Here is a 19,202-nt window from a genome sequence, read left to right on the forward strand (position 1 = left end):
AAGGCCACACAACAAAGAGGGAAAGAATTCACAGGCTTGTCTTACTCCATCCTCATTCCACTGGTAGATGCCGCGTCTTCTATCACAGCAGAAGTCCTCGGAGAGGGAGGGAGGAGAGCATCACCTTTGTATTGATGTTTTGCTCGACTCTGTTAGATGGTGCGTCCCCGGGGATGGAGCCAGGGTGGATGGTTGATCAGTGGAGGTCAATAAGCCATACACGACGGTTGTGTCTGATTACAGTGTTATCATACAGCATATGGATTGTCCATAGACATAGATATAGTGAACTTGCCATGAATTCATCAAATGAAGAATTCTAGAAAGGAAAGGGCATTGATAAAACTGAAACATGTTGACATGTGCATTTTTAATTTGTGCATAAAAAACATAGAATGAGCCAGAAATTCAAAGAAAAAAGTAGAAGTATTGCAAATAAAAGTTTGGTTGAGGTGAAAAAGTTAGCATATTGAGATGATAAAATGTTTCAAATGCTTGATGTAGTACATGCTTCTGCTTTTTCTATTGCAAACAAAGCAGTCACAGAATGCTGCATGTAACCATCACATGCCTCGACTCAACCGGAGAGCCCAAGAGGTGGTTTACCACCGGCTTGCTCGCCGCACTTTCACTTCCTCAGGCACCGCTTTCGGCGCCCCCCTGGGCGGTCATTCTCATGGGGCGAGAGAGAACGTCTGCGGCCTGGTGTCTGGAGCAAGTCGAGGCAGTGCAGGTTCTCCGATGTATCTCTATCCAGTTGTGTTTGGCATTTGGAAAAAAAAATGCAGTGATGATGGTAATGAGCTCAATAGGCATCACATGACTGCGGTAATGCGGTTATTATCACAGCCCTATTTCTGCCTTGTCATTGCATCAAGGAAAAGTGTACAAAACAATAGTGAAGAGTAATTTGGAGGCACAAGGATCAGAAAAATATTTTTTAAAAATACAAATGCCATCTTAGATGAGAAGCAACATTGAAATGCCATTGATGTATCGCTTACCTGTTGTTGATTAATCATATAATCATAGCACATAGAGAGATATATATGAACCCACTGACATCAATCTATAAATACCCTTCTAGGAGTATTTCTTAATGCCAGACTCATGTGAGCTAAAAACCTCTCTGAGATTGAAGTTGGGCCATGCTCCACAGGACTGAATATTCAAAATATAACTTTTTTGGCACTGCAGCTCACCTGGCCGAGTCTGTAATTAAACTGAACTTTTTGATGAGCTCTAACTTTTACTTTACCTAGGTAAGCTGACCAGATGCCAAAGCCAATCTCACTCAGACTCCTGTCCATACTCTCAGATCCTATTTGGATGACTGCCACTGATTCCCTGCACGTCAACACAGCATCAGGTGCGTGGCTGTATTTCGACTCATCCCTTGCCCAACTTGAATTTTCATCCTCATGACTGCAGGCAGCTGAGTGGTGACGGCTGGCCATACATCGCCACCCTGCCAGAATCCTGACACAGGCTGCAGATGCACAGGGTCCCCTCACCCCGCTGGCAAGGGCCCCCGCCTGGCCATCTGGTGCCTCTAGAGCAGGTGCCAGTCAGTCATCACGCCCGCCCGCTCGCCTGCCTGCAAGACACGGCCCTCCACTGAGGCCTTCGGACCGGCTTCACAGCTCCCATTCCCACCTCCTCACCTCCCCCCCCCCCGCCAACAGTGAGTTATCTCCTGCCCAAGACCGAGCCCATGGGACCCCGAGGAGCCAACACGCTGTAGTTGTTCAGAATCAGTTCACATGCACGATGGGGAGCTAGTCACTTGGCTTGTGCAGAACAAACAAGGATGTTCAGAATACGTGATGTGCGCTTCGACAGATTGTCACTTTGCCTGTTCGAGACAAAGAGGAATGTCGGGGGAATGCACAACCAGGCAGCCAGTCACTTTGTCTTGTCTGCTCAGAGCAAACTGTTGAAGAGGAATAGATTTGTCGCCAGGGCATACAAGCTCATGTAGAAACCCTCATCAATCCTTCCTCTGTCAATCAATGTTGGGCTGAAAGAAATCTCCCGGTCGAAGCAGCTGGAAGCAGGAGATGAAGGCGCTGATTTGACTAATGACATTTCAGTGGACATTAGCACTTTTTCAGTAAAGCCCATCAATATGGCCGCTTCCTTCTTATAGACAGGCAGCACTTTGCTCCAACCCTAATTTTTTCTGTCTTTCATTTCATTAACTCAGATGTCGGCTGAAATGAGCAGCTGTTATTTGTTTGTTTGCTTGCTGACATTTCCTTTGACATGGACAATGCATCATGGCGGCCGTAATCTCTGCCCATCTAAATCACTTCTTTTTGAAAGGAGGCACTGCTCAGGAATTTACACAAGTTGCCTCTATCAAATCCATTACTCCAGCAACTTGTCAGTAAACATAAGTAACTACAGTCAAACTAAATTAAACTCACGTCTCCTAAATAAGGATGGATGACATTTGTGTAGGAAGGCTGAAATAATTCAGTTTGCGGTTGTTTGGGTTTTAAACAAGATACTTATATTTCACTTTCTGAAACTCCTTATGAAAGCGAATCACATCCTGTGCCGCTTCTGTTATTCATTGCTTTTCTTTAGAAAAAGAGGTTTGCTTAAAAGTCTCCCATCCACATCAAAACTTCCAAACAAACTTATTTGAAGCTCGAGTGTAAACCCGGTCTGTCTGTTACACTCGGCAGTGTGTTCTGGGGTTGCGGGGAGGAGGTTGACATGAAGACAGATGTTGTTTGGGCTATGTAAATGCTGGAGTTGTTTAAGGGGCGAGCAGGAAAGCAAAATGATAAATGTGTGTCAGTGAGGCACAGCATCCCTCACACACGTTTCCCTCGCGAGCAGGAACCTTGCTGTCTTTCACGGTCTTCAAAGGGCCGGACCGTGCTAGACAGCACGTTTTGCAAACCACAGTGGCTCTTATCTGGGAAGTCCTAAGCACTCCCAGAGGTCCGATCTGTTTTACTGTCATTGGTTTAATCATAAACTGGTGAATGCCTTTGTGGTTGATGGTGATCTCAGCTCTACATGAGTCCTCGTTCTATTTATGTTTTTCGGCTCAGGAACTTTACTTGTGCTGCATTATTTCAGGATGCATTTCAGTCTCAAACTGGACTAAGCAGATGAACATCATAAAGCCTTTCAACACGCACGTGCAGATGCAGAAGCTTCCCCTACCGCGCTCAGCAGGAAACCCAGTGAGATACCAGCATTCCAGCACACATTACTATCTTCATCTTTCTGCTGCTCTTACACCCTGTGTATCTAACCCACTCTTCAGAGATAAAGAGAAAGGGACCGTATGCACGCACACACTTGCTGACATACCAACACCGAGATAAATGTCACAGCACTCCCTGTCCACCCCCCTCTTAGATAAAGGCAAGCACAGATGAAAGCCCCCAAGAAAATATAACAGAGGGAGGCATTTGTTGTGTTTGATAGCATCGGCATGGAGAGGACAATAGAGAGGCACGAGGAGGGCTCAAGAGGAGCATTCATGGCAAATGCATTACTTCAGAGGAAGCACAAACACACCACTTGATTCATCACACCAGCAGTGCCTGTGCTCCGGAGCTCTCCAATCGGAGGAAAAAAGTAATCTTGGTACAGTTTGGAGAGTGTTTGCATCATTGAGAAAACACTCAACAAACTGAATAATGTGGAACAGTCAGGGCGATTTACAGATTTTGCAGATCAAGGAGTTCAAAGTCAGATCAGGTTGAGCCACCCTAGAAGTATTTGAGAAGTTATCAGTTCACCATCACGAGGCACGTGATAAAATTGTTGATTCACTGTTACAGTTCAAAGCTACCAAATTGCAGGCAAGATTAAAGCAATTTTTCCTGGTTTCCTTTATTTCTTGGAAATGTCTGACCAGGAAAAAACAATGACCTAATAGAGAAACTTCAGCAATCATCAGCAAAAGGTTTCCTGTGTTCAGTACCGGGAGGTGATTTGTTACTCTCTTAATAAAGGCACTTAACTCAAAATCTGAAGGAAATAAACAGAAAGTGGGTTTGTGTGGTTGAAAGACTTCATGAATCATAGTGACACAGAGTCCCCCCCCCCCCCCCCCCCACCACTCCACTCCGCCCATAGGTAGTTTATTGAGCGTTAGGCTATTACATTGTGGACACAGTGAAGGGCAACACTTTTGCAAGTCGGCCAAGTTGTTATCTTATCAGATGTGATTTGTGTGTTTGCGTCTGGTGAAACTTATTAAACGTTGTAAAGTCTTAATTAAAAGTAAGGAGCAAAAACTGAATACAGATTGCAGGTGCTCACAGTATGAGGAATAAGAAGTGTGTTTTTCTTACACTTGATTACTTCTAAATCTTCCATCTTTAAGAAAATGGATTCATTTTTTAAACCGTCACACTTTATCTACCAATTACTTAATAAAATTGTAGACATCAGCACTTTTATCCAAAAAAAAGAAAACTTTAAAAAGTTGTTTAAATAAAACTTGTACTAGGTTTTATTGTAAGGCTTCGTGTTTTATTCAGTACAGGTGCTGATGTAGTAGATTTTGTGTGTGCTGGAGGGGACACATTAATGTTTCTGTTTACGCTATCATGCATGTAGATTGTAGCAGGTTAATTGATTTGGCTTTATATAAACTTTCTAGTTTATATTTGTTAAAGGAATAGTTTGATATTTTGGGAAATGTGCTTTTTCACTTTCTTTTGAAGAATTAGATGATGCCAGTTAGATTTGTTTAATAAGCTAACCAGCTTACAAAGCTATACTGAGCAACTTCCTGGAGTTATGTCGTCAACGTGAATCATGTTGTCATGGTGAAGTTGCCAGGCAATGACTAGAGACTCAAGAAATAGCCATAACCCCCGTAAAACCACAACTTCTTGTTTTTAAACTTTGGTTTGGGTACTATGAGCAGAGCCTGGCTAGCTGTGTCTTCCAGTCTATATGCTAAATCAAGCTAAATGGCTGCTAGCTTTAGTTTCATATTTATTGTATCATAAAGCATTATTGCCAAACGTTCACTAGTTCCAGCTCCTCTAATGTGAGGATTTGCTGTTTCTCTTTGTTTTCTTAATATCTTTTGATTTTGAATTTGAGGAAGGAAGTTGTGATGAGCATTTTTCATTATTTTATTAGACTAAAAGATTAATCAGGTGTGCAGTGTTTGGTTTATGTTTTCAGACAGATTGTTTTCACAGCCCTTATTCCAAGAAGCTTGACTGTGTATGAATGAAACATTTGCTTTGTTGAATGTATCTCTCTTTGCTACCTCAACTTGATCCATGGCTGTAATTGATGGAGAGAATTATGGTCGATGTTCTCAGTGTATTTGTTTTGAAAACAGATACCTGGGCTTGTGTTCTGTAGACTCTCAATCATTCGCAGAAAAATACCACTGTTGTAGCTGAAGATATCAGTTTGCAGTAAAGATAAGGCAGGAGGAAAGAAGTGTTCCTCCTGGCGTTACAAAAAACAAGTGACATCAACTCGCACACATTTCAATTCATTCTCAACGGAGTATTGTGCCAGGGTTTACAAGTTGATTTGTGTCCATGTAAAATGTGGTGCTTGTTATCATCGCTGTTCACTGTGACCTGTGATACAGAGAACCATAGATCACACTAAAAAGAGACACAGTGCATTCTTTTCCTTTACCTTTAACTCCTTTATGATGAATGTCTTCCACCTGCTTTTTGTTTTTGCTTCTTTCTGTCTCCACGGATACAGTGAAATATTGTGATTCAGTGACCACTGACCAGATAACCACATTCATACAGTCATTCACAGTTTCTCCCTGTACATTCCCTTGCATGGTCAGACATATCTTACATTGTTAGGGGGTCAACATTATCCGTGTGTGCAGCTGGAAATTCCAAAGAAAGCTTGTACGTTTGAGTAGTGCAAAACTATTAGTAAAAGCAATGTAGAAATACTCCATTACAAGTAAAAGTCCTGCATGAAAAAAATCCTACTTAAGTAAAACTGCATAAGTATTTGCAGCAAAATGTACTTAAAGTATTAAAGTAAAAGTCCTCATGTCATCCCTCTGACTGATATATTATTATACATGACATCATTAGATTATTAATACTGAAGCATCAGTGGAGCTAGTTTCATCTACTTTATATACAGTTAGCTAGTTTAGTCCAGTGGTTCCCAACCTAGGGGTCAGGCCCCTCCAAAAGGTCACCAGGTAAATCTGAGGGGTCATGAGATGATTAATGGGAGGAGAAAGAGGAAAAAACAAAGTTTTGATACACAAATCTGTTTTCAGTTTGATTTGTGGTGAATTATTGGATCATTTGAACATTTATTGAAATGAAACCATGTGAGAAGTTTAGAGGGAAAAATCACTATTTGGTGGAGCTGTTAACAACTCATAGACATCTGAAATGTGACCCGACTACACACTGCTTTTTATAAGGTCTGAAACCACTGTTTTTATCTTTAACAATGTGTTGCATTTTAAAAGCTTGTTATATTATCCATTGTGTCAAATCTTCATCTGAAAAATAACTAAAGCTGTCAAATAAATGTAGTGGAGTAAAAAATACAGTATTTCCCTCTGAAATATAGTGGATTGGAAGTATAAAAAAGTATAAAATGAAATACTCAAGTAAAGTACCTCAAAATTGTACTCAAGTACAGGACTTGGCTGAGAGAACTATCAAGCCAGAGACCATCTTTGAACAAAGACAGTGGTTATGAGACAACTTGAGTTATAGAAATGGTTTGAGTAATTTCTTAGATTTAGATGAAAAGATCATTACCACTATCAAACACAAGAGTGGTATCAATATTCTCATCAAACTTTTGGGAAGAAAGCCAATTCTCAAAATGCATATTTCAACAAAAAGTGTATTTCCCAAAACTACTCTTTTAAAGATCCCCCCTAGACATGTATTAAGATATATAAAATACTCTGCCTGTAACAATAATGTGTGCCTGATATGGTCTTTCCATAAAAAAGTATAACTACCACTTTAAAGTCCTTGGCAATGGCGTCCACTTCTCCTTCATTAAAAATTTCAGAATCTGTGAATATGCAAATATATTTCATTTCAGAAGTTAATGTTGGACACAAGATGTCTCCAACTCCACTGTAAAGTCTATTCTCAGTGTTTTTGCACTGGAAGCTTCAAGTTTCCACATCACACTTCTTTAGTTTAAATATTGGACCGGGATTGTCTTCCAAACTAGTTGTGATGTCATAAATCCTGTTCATAGGCCCACCCCTTCAAATCAGATTTTTAATTAGCACAGAGAAACTTTGCTCCTTAAGCAGATGAATGTAAAAACAGCTTTCTAGTGTCAAACTCTGCACACACATCAGTCTGCACAGCGAAGCTCAGACATCCAACTGTAGGAACAAGAAGAAAAAGATATTTTTGAGTAGATCTGAACTTTAAGATTTTGTGTGATACTATTTCCGAGATCAAAGATGCTCAACAAAGCATGTTTCAAATTCAGTATATTCCAAAACGACTGTTACAAAAATTATTCATGGGAGCATTTTATGTTCAGCCACCCCTACGGTTGAGGTGTAGGTCACTAAAACTACTTAAATGTTTGGAATCAGTCATGGTTATAAAACATTATGCAATCGACTGCATATACGCCCATTCATCCACCCTTTTGCTGCATTTTAACAGCATGATAATACTTCCAACTTTGCTTCTAAGAAAGAACAGTCTCCCGTCTTAAGCATTTGGATGATGCTCTTGTTTTTCTGGTGGGAGGACTCTCGTCCTGTCACAATCACATTTTGAATGAAATTCAGTAAAAAAAAAAAAGAAAATAATAAAATCATGTTTGTGCACAGGTTCCTCCAAATGGGTGATTGTGGGTGTAACAGCAATCAGCTAAGAGTCTTCTGAGGGTTGTGTTCGTCAAAATCAGCTAGCCTATCACTTAGAATCCCTTTTATCCCTTTTTTGTATGACAAACATCATCTGCAGAAAACACACTCAGCAATCAGCTTTTTATAGCGTGATCTCTGAAATAGCCAATTTGCTTTTTGTTTTGCCTCTGCTGTATATCATTGGAGACAGGAGTCAATTTGGTTTTCCATTCTGATCATCTGCGGCAGTCAAGAACACTTGATTGAGCACGATGAATGAGTCACTTTGAATCATGATATTATACTCATATATCCCATGAATAAACATAAGTAATAAACACAAAGAGGGTGGTCTCTCCTCTCGCTGGGTTTAGCCTCGTATTATTTTAATTCTCACCTATTAAAATGCATAATCTCCTTTACCTCTTCACAATTGCAGAGAACAATTGCAGCCTGAGAGCCGTCTATTGTATCAACAGTATGATCGCGAGTAACAAAGGCCTAATTACTACCTGCTGGATATGATGAGGAATAATTAGCTCGATCGTGGAGAGCCACTGACGACAAGCTCGCGAGGAGCTCACTGGTGCCCATTAATGGAGTGAAATAAATGCATTATCTGATGTTTTCACGTGAGTAGTCAGTTGGATGTAATAAAAGCAAATGTTATCAGTGTAGTTAGATTATTTCTCAGGTGTGGCACCATTCAAATCACTTGGAAAATAGTTTGATTCTTCCCTAAGTTGCTGCTGAAATGAATTTTACTATGAAGCAACCCCAAAGAGGAAAAATAATGATGTGAGAGCTAAATAAACACCTCAGATAATTGCCAGAGCCTCCCGCTCAGAGTCATGTTTAACAAGCTGCCATCCCGGCTGCCTCATGGTAAACTGATGAGTCCAGCTGAGATCTGACACTTACCCCCCCCCTGTGGCCTTTACGCTGGGTCATTAAACAACTATGCGCACCTCCTCAACCTGCAACTGAGAGTTTAGAGTATTTAGAGCTTCAAGCTTTGGGTCAAAGTTTAATCCAGTGTGGTGCTGTGTAAAAAGCTCCGCTTCCTCGGACCCTGCTGCCCTCTAGGCCCGGCCCCTCCAGGCTTTTCCTTGCCGTTGGGGTGAGCTCTCCCCTCCCTGTCGGTCCGTGTAACATTCCTGCTTCTCGGGATAACCGAAAGTCGCCGTGGACCATTAGCATTGAACAAAGGGAAGTATACAAAAGAGAGCGACAGGGAGAGGGGGCAGAGTGGAGGCAGGTGCATTTTAATGACTGTGTGTGTGTGTGTGCGTGTGTTTTTGTGTATCCATGCATGTACAGCCCCTGAAATACACTGTTAACGACTGTGGGACACTGGTGTAGATGTGCTGCCACTTAGGAAAAAACCTCTTGTGTCTCTCTCCCTGCACAGTTTCTCTTCCCAGATTCTGTCATACTTTCACAAGCGCATTTGACAGATGCTGTGTAGTTACATGTCAGTGTGTGGCCAACTATTTGTTTTCCCCTCTGTATATGTGTGTGGCCACCTCTGTCTCTTACCCAAAACATTACAGATAGCTCCATAATTCAGTTGGGGCTTTAGCTTCTGTTTTTTCCACAGTGTAATTATACGCTAAAACACTTTCCTCTGTTCCTAATGGGAAGCAGTGATTATTTCACTCGAATTACCAAAATAAGTTATTGTAACTTACAGCTTGCACATTACTGCAAGAAAAATAAGAAGCGCAATTGAATTGTGAAGGGAGAGTAGCGCATGCAGATGAAATATGTTAATAAGCTGCCAAGGCATGAGCGCAACTTCTGGTTAATGGCACAACACTGCAATCTGGCCCTCCAGGGGAGAGAGAAATGAGCATCTTCATCACCACAAGTCCCCCGTCTGAGAGAAAAAGAGAGAGAGGAGAGTCAAGCAGACAGACAGCATTAAAAAGCCAACGAGAAAGACAGAGAGAGTGTTGTCTGTCCCTACCTCCCATGCACATTATCCCTTCAACCAGGGGAGAGGAAATCAGTAAAGAGAGGATAATTTCCTTGAAATATCAGAATAAAGAGCACATGAAAGGAAGAACAAGAACTAAAAAAAAAAAAAAGAAAGAGGGAGAATTGTAACAAAAGTGGGCAAGAAATACAGGAGAGAGGATGTGAAGCATGAAGCAGCAGAGGGATGCAGGATGTTAGGGGAAACAGCAGGGGGTTGGTGTGAAAGTGGCGCATCAACACATCTCGGGGAACCCGGCCGACAGATCTCATCCCTCTCAGCGTTGCGTGTTGCATTACACACAGAAATGTTATGCTGTTTGAAACCCATCAGCCAACACTTCAAAGATTCATGGTCGCCCCACTTCCCCTCATGTCTCTGCAAGGGTGCAAACCAAGAAGAAATTTTGCTTTTTCTCCTCCTCCCATCAAAGGCATTACTGATACTGGAGCTATGCGAGTGGGCGTGACGGGCGTCTGACATCAATATCACAACACTGTCCTGGAATTATATCACACATGTGGGTGGGCTGATTGGGCCGCTGAAGGGTGAATCCCAGAGACGAGGCACCGCAAGGTCACGACGACAGCTCCGAGTATGATGTAAATAGAGGAGGCAAAGTTTCATGGCGCAATTGCAATCAACCAGCCAGTGTTGATTAAAACGACACGTTTGTTCTGCGTAGGGGTCCCAGCAAATGAAATGGCCTCGTTAAACTGTGGTCTGCGTGGAGCTATCAGGGGAGTGGGAGGAGGAGGAGGAGAAGAGAGACAATTTGACTTCCGTGTTCTTTAATGAAACATTTCACAACAACAAAGGAGCGGTTTGAGCGGCAGGCTGTTTGTCAATTCAAATATTCCGACAATTCTAGTGGAGAGAATGAATTTCCCCTCAAATGTTCTGTCGAAGGATGAGGCTGGCAATGTTCCTGTTTTTCTTACTATCAACAGATCACATGAAAAGCCTAAACTAACAAGGAACTGATTGTGTGTGTGTGTGTGTGTGTGTGTGTGTATCCAAAGTCTGATGTAGCTTATTCTCACTCTGTGCAATAGACCTCCGTTATTGTAATTTCTGGGATGTTTTTCCGTGACGTTGACCCATAAGAGCACTGGACTTTCTCACATAACTTTACACAATAACTTTACACAAAAATGTAATGATGGTGTCGTTGTTGTCATTTGGAACATCGGTTTGAAAACTTGATCTCTGGCACCTTGTTCTCGATTACCTTTATACATCATGCAGGTTTTGAAAGACAGGAAACTATGGTTGGTAGTAGTCCAACTTGTGGTAACCATCTCTAAAGCCAGAAATATTGTGTAGTCTGATTCCAGCATTGTGTATTGTTGGTTTTGGTCTTTTCATATGCTGACAATAGGGAAAAACATGAAATAACAATAGAAATATATTTCAGGCAGTCCCCAAACTTTCTGCTCTTACTCACAGTTTCTGGTTCTTTTTCTAGAAGACAGCGTGTGTTTATATCTAATTGAAATAAAGGTTTAACAAAACAAAAGAGATTATCACTTTAAAACTTGCCAGCTGCCACAAAAAGTAAAAACAACACAGATGTTGCACTCACATGATCTCACCCTTTAATTTCTGTTGTTTCCTTCCTCCTTCTATTTACAGCTTGTTTGCACTCTTACTCATTTGTGCGCTTTGTTTATTTCACCCTACAGCAGCCCTCGAGTCTGGCCTGAAAGCGTGTTGTTGCCTGCATGCGTTCCTACCCTGCACATGTGTGCATGTGATAGGGCGTAACTTTGACATGACTTTAAAGTGTTTCTTTCTGTCTTTCTCTTAAAGGCAGATGATCACATTGTCTTCCTCCTCCACGAGATAGAAGAGGCGTACAGAATGATGATACACATCGAAGATTACAATTGCCCTGTGGATGCCTCTTTGTTTCTCCCCGCTTGATTGATAAGGGGTGTCACCTGTGTACGTATGAGCATGTGTGTGTGTGTGTGTGCAGGAGAGACTGAGAGCCAGGGTAGTAAAATTCTAGGGGAAAAATGACGCGGCTATTTAGCAGCAAGTTGTGCATAATTATGCTGCAAAAAATGTGTTCTGCACACTTAGGAGTTGGCATCATAGACAATCACTTATCCTTCTATTGCACACGGAGGATAACACACACACACACACACTAATCATGATAATAGCATTTGTTAGCAGGCGCGGTTGAAAGCTCCAGTGCTGACAAGAAAATGTTTCGCAGGAGGTTTTTCCGAAAGACACGAGAATTCAGCCTTCATACACTTAACGATATTAGAATTTTACAAGAAAATATGAATTCCATGCACTATGTGCTTAATAACCCTAATAACATTTCATGTACATGTTTTGCTACAAGGCACACAGTTGGAAGAGATGAAGGGGGAGCTTCACCACAAACTCTGGCTGGCTAATCAAAAGATTTAGCAGAGCACTGGAGTTGGAGACACACCACCATGTTGCTCTAGTTGGGATGGGAAAGTTTAATTATGTCCTGAGGGCCGAGAGGGGCTTCCCTCTTTACCTCTCTCCACTCTCACATACTTTTCTCTCCTTCCTTCACTAACACACATACTGAATCTTTCTGGTAACTATCACACACACACACACATACACAGGGGTTAGATGAGCTCTGGCCCTAGCTTGTTTACCATCTCCAGATCCTCTGACAGCTTCACTCTTACATCTTTACACAGGAGCCTGTTCAGCCATTGGGGCCAGGTGACAGATAAGCTGTTGGACAGTTCACATCCAGGGCTATAACGACGCTGACCTTTGTAAACACAGATAATCGGTGACTCATTCGGCCCTGAGTCCCAGGACCTCTGTTGTTTAGGAAGGTTATCTCCAACTAAAAGTGGAGTCTGGACCCTGCAGGCATGTGCACAGGATGTCAAGCTTATGTGACCTTGTTAGCCTTTGTGTATGCAGAAACCTCAAAGCTGCCCCTTGTTAAAGGTTAACACTCGACATAATAAAAGGGTCTTTGCAGTTTTGACGTCTGTGAACATGGATCTCATCACCCGTGTAAGTGTACAAGTATTTAAAGATATATATACATCACAGGGTTAAACAAAAGACTTGTTCTGTGCTTTTTCACTGGAGGCTGTGCAGTTTATATTTGACTCCCTTGTGTATGAAGTCATTATTAAAGTCCCCCTCCACTCAAAAATATATTTTTCTTCTTGTTCCTACAGTTGGCTGTTTGAGCTTCACCATACAAAATGATGTATGTGCAAAGTTAGTTATCACATTCATCTGCTGAAGACAGAAAGTTTCTCTGTGCTCATTAAAAATCTTATTTTAAGGAGGCGGGCCTATGAGCAGGAATTGTGACATCACACCTGATTTGGCAGCTGGTTCAATATTCAGCTTATACAAATATGATTTGGAAACTTGAAGCGTCCAGTGCACATATACTGAAAATGGACTTTACAGTGAAGTAGGAGACATCTTGTGTCCTGCAGTTAAACTTCTGAAATGAAATATATTTGCATATTTATAGATTTAGGAATTTTTAATGAGGGGGAGAAGAAGGAGATGCCATTTTATGGATTTTAAAGTGGTAATTATATGGAAAAACCATATCAGGCACAGCAGAATATTTTTATACATCTTAATACATGTCTGGAGGGTATCTTTAAGATTTCTCTCTAACCCTGCCCTCAGTAACTTATGCTTTCTGGTCTATCTTAATATAGTACGCACATGCCCATATGTACATTGAAAGTGTTACCGGTGGCTGTAATCATGCTGTCCATACTAACTATGAAAAGATGCCTTCCAAGCACGATTACACTATAAGTTATGGGGGACAAAATTCCTTGTTCTATGATGCATTCTTAACTTCATCTGAAAACAATAGGCCTCACAAGTCTGAGTTGGTCAAATCAAGTGGGTATTTTCCACAGTTATGGTCGTTGAGCACTGAATTCCCTGTTTGTGTTACTATCCCTCCACCGCAGGAAACCGTGCCTGGCAAACCACAGAAGACTTCAGCTGAATTTAAGAATGTGTTTTTGCAAAGAAAAAGGACTGTGGATTAGGGGCTTAGGTCTTGACAGTGCTGACCTTTGAGGGAATGGAGATCCGCAAAGTGCAAAACGGAGGAATCTATCTTAGCTTAGCTGTGTTGCACCATCCTGTTAGAGTATAAACTGTTCTAAATAAAGGCATGGTTTGTAGACAGTTATGAGCCAGTGGTAGAAATATGTCTTTTGAGTAAACCTACAGTGCCTCCCATTAACGACTGAACTAATTAGCTTGCTGTCACCCTAAAGAAATTAGATTTGCAGAAAAACATTAACCTTGTAACTTACTAAGTGCATGTAAACTCATAAATTGAAGATTATCCACAAAAATCTGTCACTGGTGCCAAATATGTGGCCCCAGACAGGTACTAGGCAGCTTTTGCACATATGTCTGTAACCTCCTGACATTTCAGCATGTTGTTCAACTCCCCCTGACTTAGTTTGAGTGCAATGTTTCAATATTTGCCCTGCCCCACAAGGCAGGCTAACTCTTTTTCAGAGCTCTGAATGAAATCGAGCACTCCAGATCCTATCTATTTGATTTCTCACAGTCCTAATATAACCTCTTCCACATGAGGCTTTTTATTACCGCTCAGGGAGACAAGCTTTATTTGCAAGCTGTTTGCTGTAGCAAATCGTTATTGCTCCATGGCATTTCAATTGAATAAGATATCAAGTTATTGTGTCATTCACTGGGCCCCAGACGTGACTCCAATAGAAAAATAAAATATTGAAATAGGGATTTTAATAAAGGGAGCTGAAGATATGATTCTACCTGAAGAGGGTAGGGAATATCCAACAATAGTGTGAGAAGAATAGTATTTCCAAACTGATAGTTGTTAATCTTAAGCACTCAAAGCATCCACATTCAGAGATACACACACACAAGCACTTTCAAAACTTGTTTCAGAGTATTGTTACAGTCAATCTTTCTGTCGTATCATGATTTGTGAAAATTTGGCAGAATTTCCATGCAAAGTAGTGCAACTTTAAGGTATGTGTGCACTATTTAATGGTTCAGTTCACCCAAATCACTCTCACATAACACACATTTTCTCACATACCCCTTTTGGTATCTAGCTTTGCAGTTAGTTTTTACCTCTGACATTACTCCAATATAATAGCCGTGAGTGGAATTTCATTTGTGCTGCCCAAAGCATTGAAAACTGACCTTATGCAAGGACCAACTTGTACAAACTGATTTATTCTCAAGTGGCACACACAAGTGACTCCAGAGGACATTTATTCAACAGAACAGTCAGAATTATCAGATGGTCTGCCTTTTCCACAGGAGTAAAAACACTTTGATTTACTATAATAATTATACTTCCTTAATAAATGAATAATTAGGATGGAACTGACAAATGTTTTAATTATCAGTTGTTTTTCGTTTGGCAGATTTATTTATAAGTCTATCAAATGTCTGAAAAATATCCATCACAATTTTCCAGAGCCCTAAGTGAATTCTTCACATTGCATGTTTTGTCCAATCAACAACCCAAGGCTCAGCAATATTTGTGATATAAGCAGCAAATCCTCACATTGGAGAAGTGGAATGCTTGTTATTTTGCTTGATAAATGACCTAAGATACAATTTAGCAGCAACACAAGATACAAACACTGTAAGAATAGAGTGTAAACAAGTGAACAAGTATGGAATATGAGCATATTACACGGTGGAGAGTTCAGTCATTGGGGGGAGCGGTATATGTATATATGTGTGTCTATGTGTGTTTTTGAGGGTGGTGGGGGGGTGGTGTGTCAGGCCGTATTCAACAATTTGACAGCTTTGGGGAAGAAGCTGTTTTTTAGTCTTGTGGTGCATGCATTGTATTGCAGTGGTGGGCAGGGTGTGTTGGGTCACAGATGATGTTGTAGGCCCTGCCCCGACATTGGGCATGATAGATGTCCTCGACTGCTGGCAGCTGTGTCCCAATGTTGTTTTGGGCCATCTTGATGACCCTCTGCAGAGCTTTGTGGTCCTCCCTGGTGCACGCTGTGATGCAGCACGTCAGGATACTCTCCACCGTGCACCTGTAAAAGTTAACGTGAACGTTCTGCGGAAGTCCGGCTGTCCTCATCTTCCTCAGAAAGTAGAGGCATTGTTGTACCTTTCCGATGACAGTGGAGGGGTGTATGGCCCAGGAGAAGTCGTCAATGAACGCTGGGCTAGGATTTGTTCTCCTTGTCATCATTAAGTCCACTACAGTCTCTTTAGTCTGTCGTTGACAGATGTAGTAATATTTTCTAATTTTGTAGAGTCCTCTAATTCCATGACTGACTTCAAGCTCAGCAGTTTGTAGTTCTTTTAACTCTTGGAAACTTTCCCACAAATGGATTGAAACAGGAAGCCTTATATAGCAATTTGGGGGCATTGATTATGCCAGTGATGGATGAGTGTTTGTTGAATTCAATCTGGAATAGTTGTATGATAAAGCCTTGCAGAAAAAAAATGTAAGAGGGATGTAGAATAAGAACATGATAATGTTCTTGCATGAGGCCCAATGTCCCATTTATTCTGAGTAATCCACAGACCTCACACATTGACCTTTTAAGACCTATAAACAGTTTTCATATGCACTGTATTGTCAGAAGAAAATAGTTGGAATGAAAACTGTTGACAGCAAGGTCTATTTATTTCGACTGAACTGCTGGTGTCAGAGATGGATATTTTAAAACTTTGAATAAAATTAAAACTACATGCAAGTAGCCAAATACCAACAACATTATGTGAGAAATCAGTTTCTATTTGGTTGAACTGACCTTTTGAAGTGACAGACCTGGTTGTCACTGAATCTCAGCAATTAAAGACACAGTGGGAAAAGCCTGAAAGCCACAGGGCTTATCTTTGCAAGCCTGCTCCCGCTGCTGCCACGGAAGTCTTTCACCAAACCTGACCAAAATATGTCCACACTGGCCTGTGTGTAGTTAAGATGTTTAGACACCCGCAGACACTTTTCTTTATCTGCTTGAAGTCAAAATTATTGTGGGACACCCAGCATGACAACACACACAAGCTCACAACCACACAAACAGACAAACAGATGCTATCCAACTGACAAACATTCATACACCTACAAACACAAACACACACACACCTTATCACAGCGATGGGAGGTGGTTTTGAAGCTGTGACAAACTGTCCAGCCAGCGGAAGCTATCCATGGAGAGCTTTTCTGTTCCGTTGTTTGATGCTGTTTTAGTAATTAACTCAGACAAAAGCTCCAGCAGCTCCCTTCTGATGTGCACTCAACACACATGCACACACTTATAAACACATTCCACATCTATCCTCCCCGATAAACAAGGAGTCTGGGGATATGCAGAATGTGTCGACAGTATGAACAGCGTCATTTAGAAATAGTTTTATAATGAACATGTGGGAATCTGGAGGAGTCTTTTGTTTGTGGATGTGTTGAAGAATGTGAGGTTTTCATTGTACTTTCGGTACCAAATATGAAACATTTGCCTCGCATCCTTCAACAGATCCTGAAATGTGAGACTACACAGCAATAATTGGAGTTCTCTGCAATGTAAATATGTCAGCACATGATCATTCAGTGTAAACTGTTAAAAGCAGCAGTGGTAAAGTGAGAAACTGCAAAAAAAATGATGCTGTAAGGAAAAGTTATCCAGTTCTTTTGGAGTGAATTGATTCACAATTTCCAAAATGGTTTAACTTTTTAAAGAATTATGCATTTGAAAATAAATACCAATTAAATATGCTGACTTGTGGAATCCAGTTTGACGATAGATGTTGGGGGTCAAAGTTCATTCCTGATCTTGGTAACAGCAGTTGAGAAAACAGTCTCACCATTAGGTTTATTTAGTAGCTGTTCCGGAAGTTTTGTAGAAGATCCCATGATCTTCATCAGCAGGTAACGGTTTACAGTTGTTGTGGAACTGTAAATGTTCCAATTCAAATTCTATTCTGAGAACTTTAAACTTTAAATCTCAGCTTTTAGGCCAACATGCACAACATGGCAAGCTCCATCTGCTAATAAAGATTATGTGATATGATTGAAAGCTCCAGACCAGACACTGAATGGACCTTGAAGAGAATGTTTAGTAAAATTAGATGTTCTTCTCTGAAGCAGTAGGCTTCCATGCTAATGGAAGGTACTATAAGATACAGCTAGTCACTGCTCTCTCCCTCTTGCAAACAAGCAGCGCCAATGACAGACTTTGTTGATCTTATAATGGACTGTAACTGTGCTTACAGTCACCACCTTGGAGCTCAGCAGCAATACACAAACTTGTACTTTTAAAACCAGAGCGCCGTGTTTAAGTCTGTTTCTCCCCTTGTCTTAAGTGTTTGATGTAATAAGAGAGCTATGTTTTCATGTTTGCAGAGAGGATTTCCTTAGCAAATAACTAAACACTCTTCTCATCTGGTGATGTTGGACTTGAGGAAGAAGAACCTCAACCCATGTTGTTTAGTCTAGCTTTTATACCATTTTTTGTCCTCCTTTGGTTTCACATCCAACCCTCTACATATATAGGGGATTTAAAATGTTTATAGCGAAAGGCTTATGAAAAAGTTAACAATTTCTTGCTCACAGTAAACATTACCTTTTGTGGGTATATCAACCATGAAATCTTGTAACTGGTCTGGATGTGGGTAGCAGGAACGACGCCCCTTGAATCCTGGATTAAACAAGCAATTAAAGGTCCAAGTATGCCACAAGTTTCCACAAATGTCTTATTGAATCAGCCAATTTCCGATCAAAACCCTCAGAGCCCACCTGGCGTTGTCAGCTGACCTTCAAACTGCCCTCTCCAAAGAAAAACCCTCACCCACATCGAAAACCCAAAGAAATTCCAAGCATTGTATCGTGTTGCCGGGCCAAATAAAACATTCCACATGTGTTGCTATCAGAACAGCTTTGGGAGAGTTGTGGGTTCACCAAGGCAGACTGTCAGAGCCATTTCCAAAGCAGCATCATATCTAAGTGAGGTCATTTTGTTGAATCACCCCCTGAAGCAAATTGCCTACAGTATGAGGTCCCCAATAACTTTATTACCACATATATCAAGGCCAGGCTTTGGTCTTGTTCGAATTTGTGGGAGACTTGGAAGCCATCTGCAAGCCGCTGTGCTCGCGCTCTTTCCTCGTTCATTTGACCTGCAGTCATCGCTGGCTTCTGTTCCTTTTTTTTTCCCTCCTCTTTGTTTCCCTGCCTGTCTTCATTAAACTTGTCAAGTTCCTGCTGCAGCTATGCCAGCCTTGTATTATACTCTGCTGTTCTCATCACTGTGCCCTTCAGTTGCCTGGAAACCGAGTATGACGAAGACATGTGAAGAGGCAGAAAACACCTTCTGACACAAAGTAAACATCAAACCTCGTTTTATAAAGTAC

At 41.2% G+C, this 19,202-nt stretch overlaps 1 protein-coding gene across 7 annotated transcripts in view; it reads left to right on the forward strand.

The window, feature by feature from the left end:
- Window positions 1-19,202, forward strand: part of nrp1a (neuropilin 1a) — a 187,658-nt gene that overhangs the window by 94,832 nt on the left and 73,624 nt on the right. For all 7 annotated transcript variants that reach the window (XM_042398657.1, XM_042398659.1, XM_042398660.1 and 4 more), the window contains 2 exons: window positions 1,263-1,369; window positions 19,111-19,172. The gene's annotated coding sequence lies outside the window, so the exon portion shown is untranslated. The remainder of the gene's footprint in view (window positions 1-1,262; window positions 1,370-19,110; window positions 19,173-19,202) is intronic.

This window comes from Thunnus maccoyii, chromosome 21 (assembly GCF_910596095.1).
Source record: "Thunnus maccoyii chromosome 21, fThuMac1.1, whole genome shotgun sequence".
Taxonomy (NCBI): domain Eukaryota; kingdom Metazoa; phylum Chordata; class Actinopteri; order Scombriformes; family Scombridae; genus Thunnus; species Thunnus maccoyii.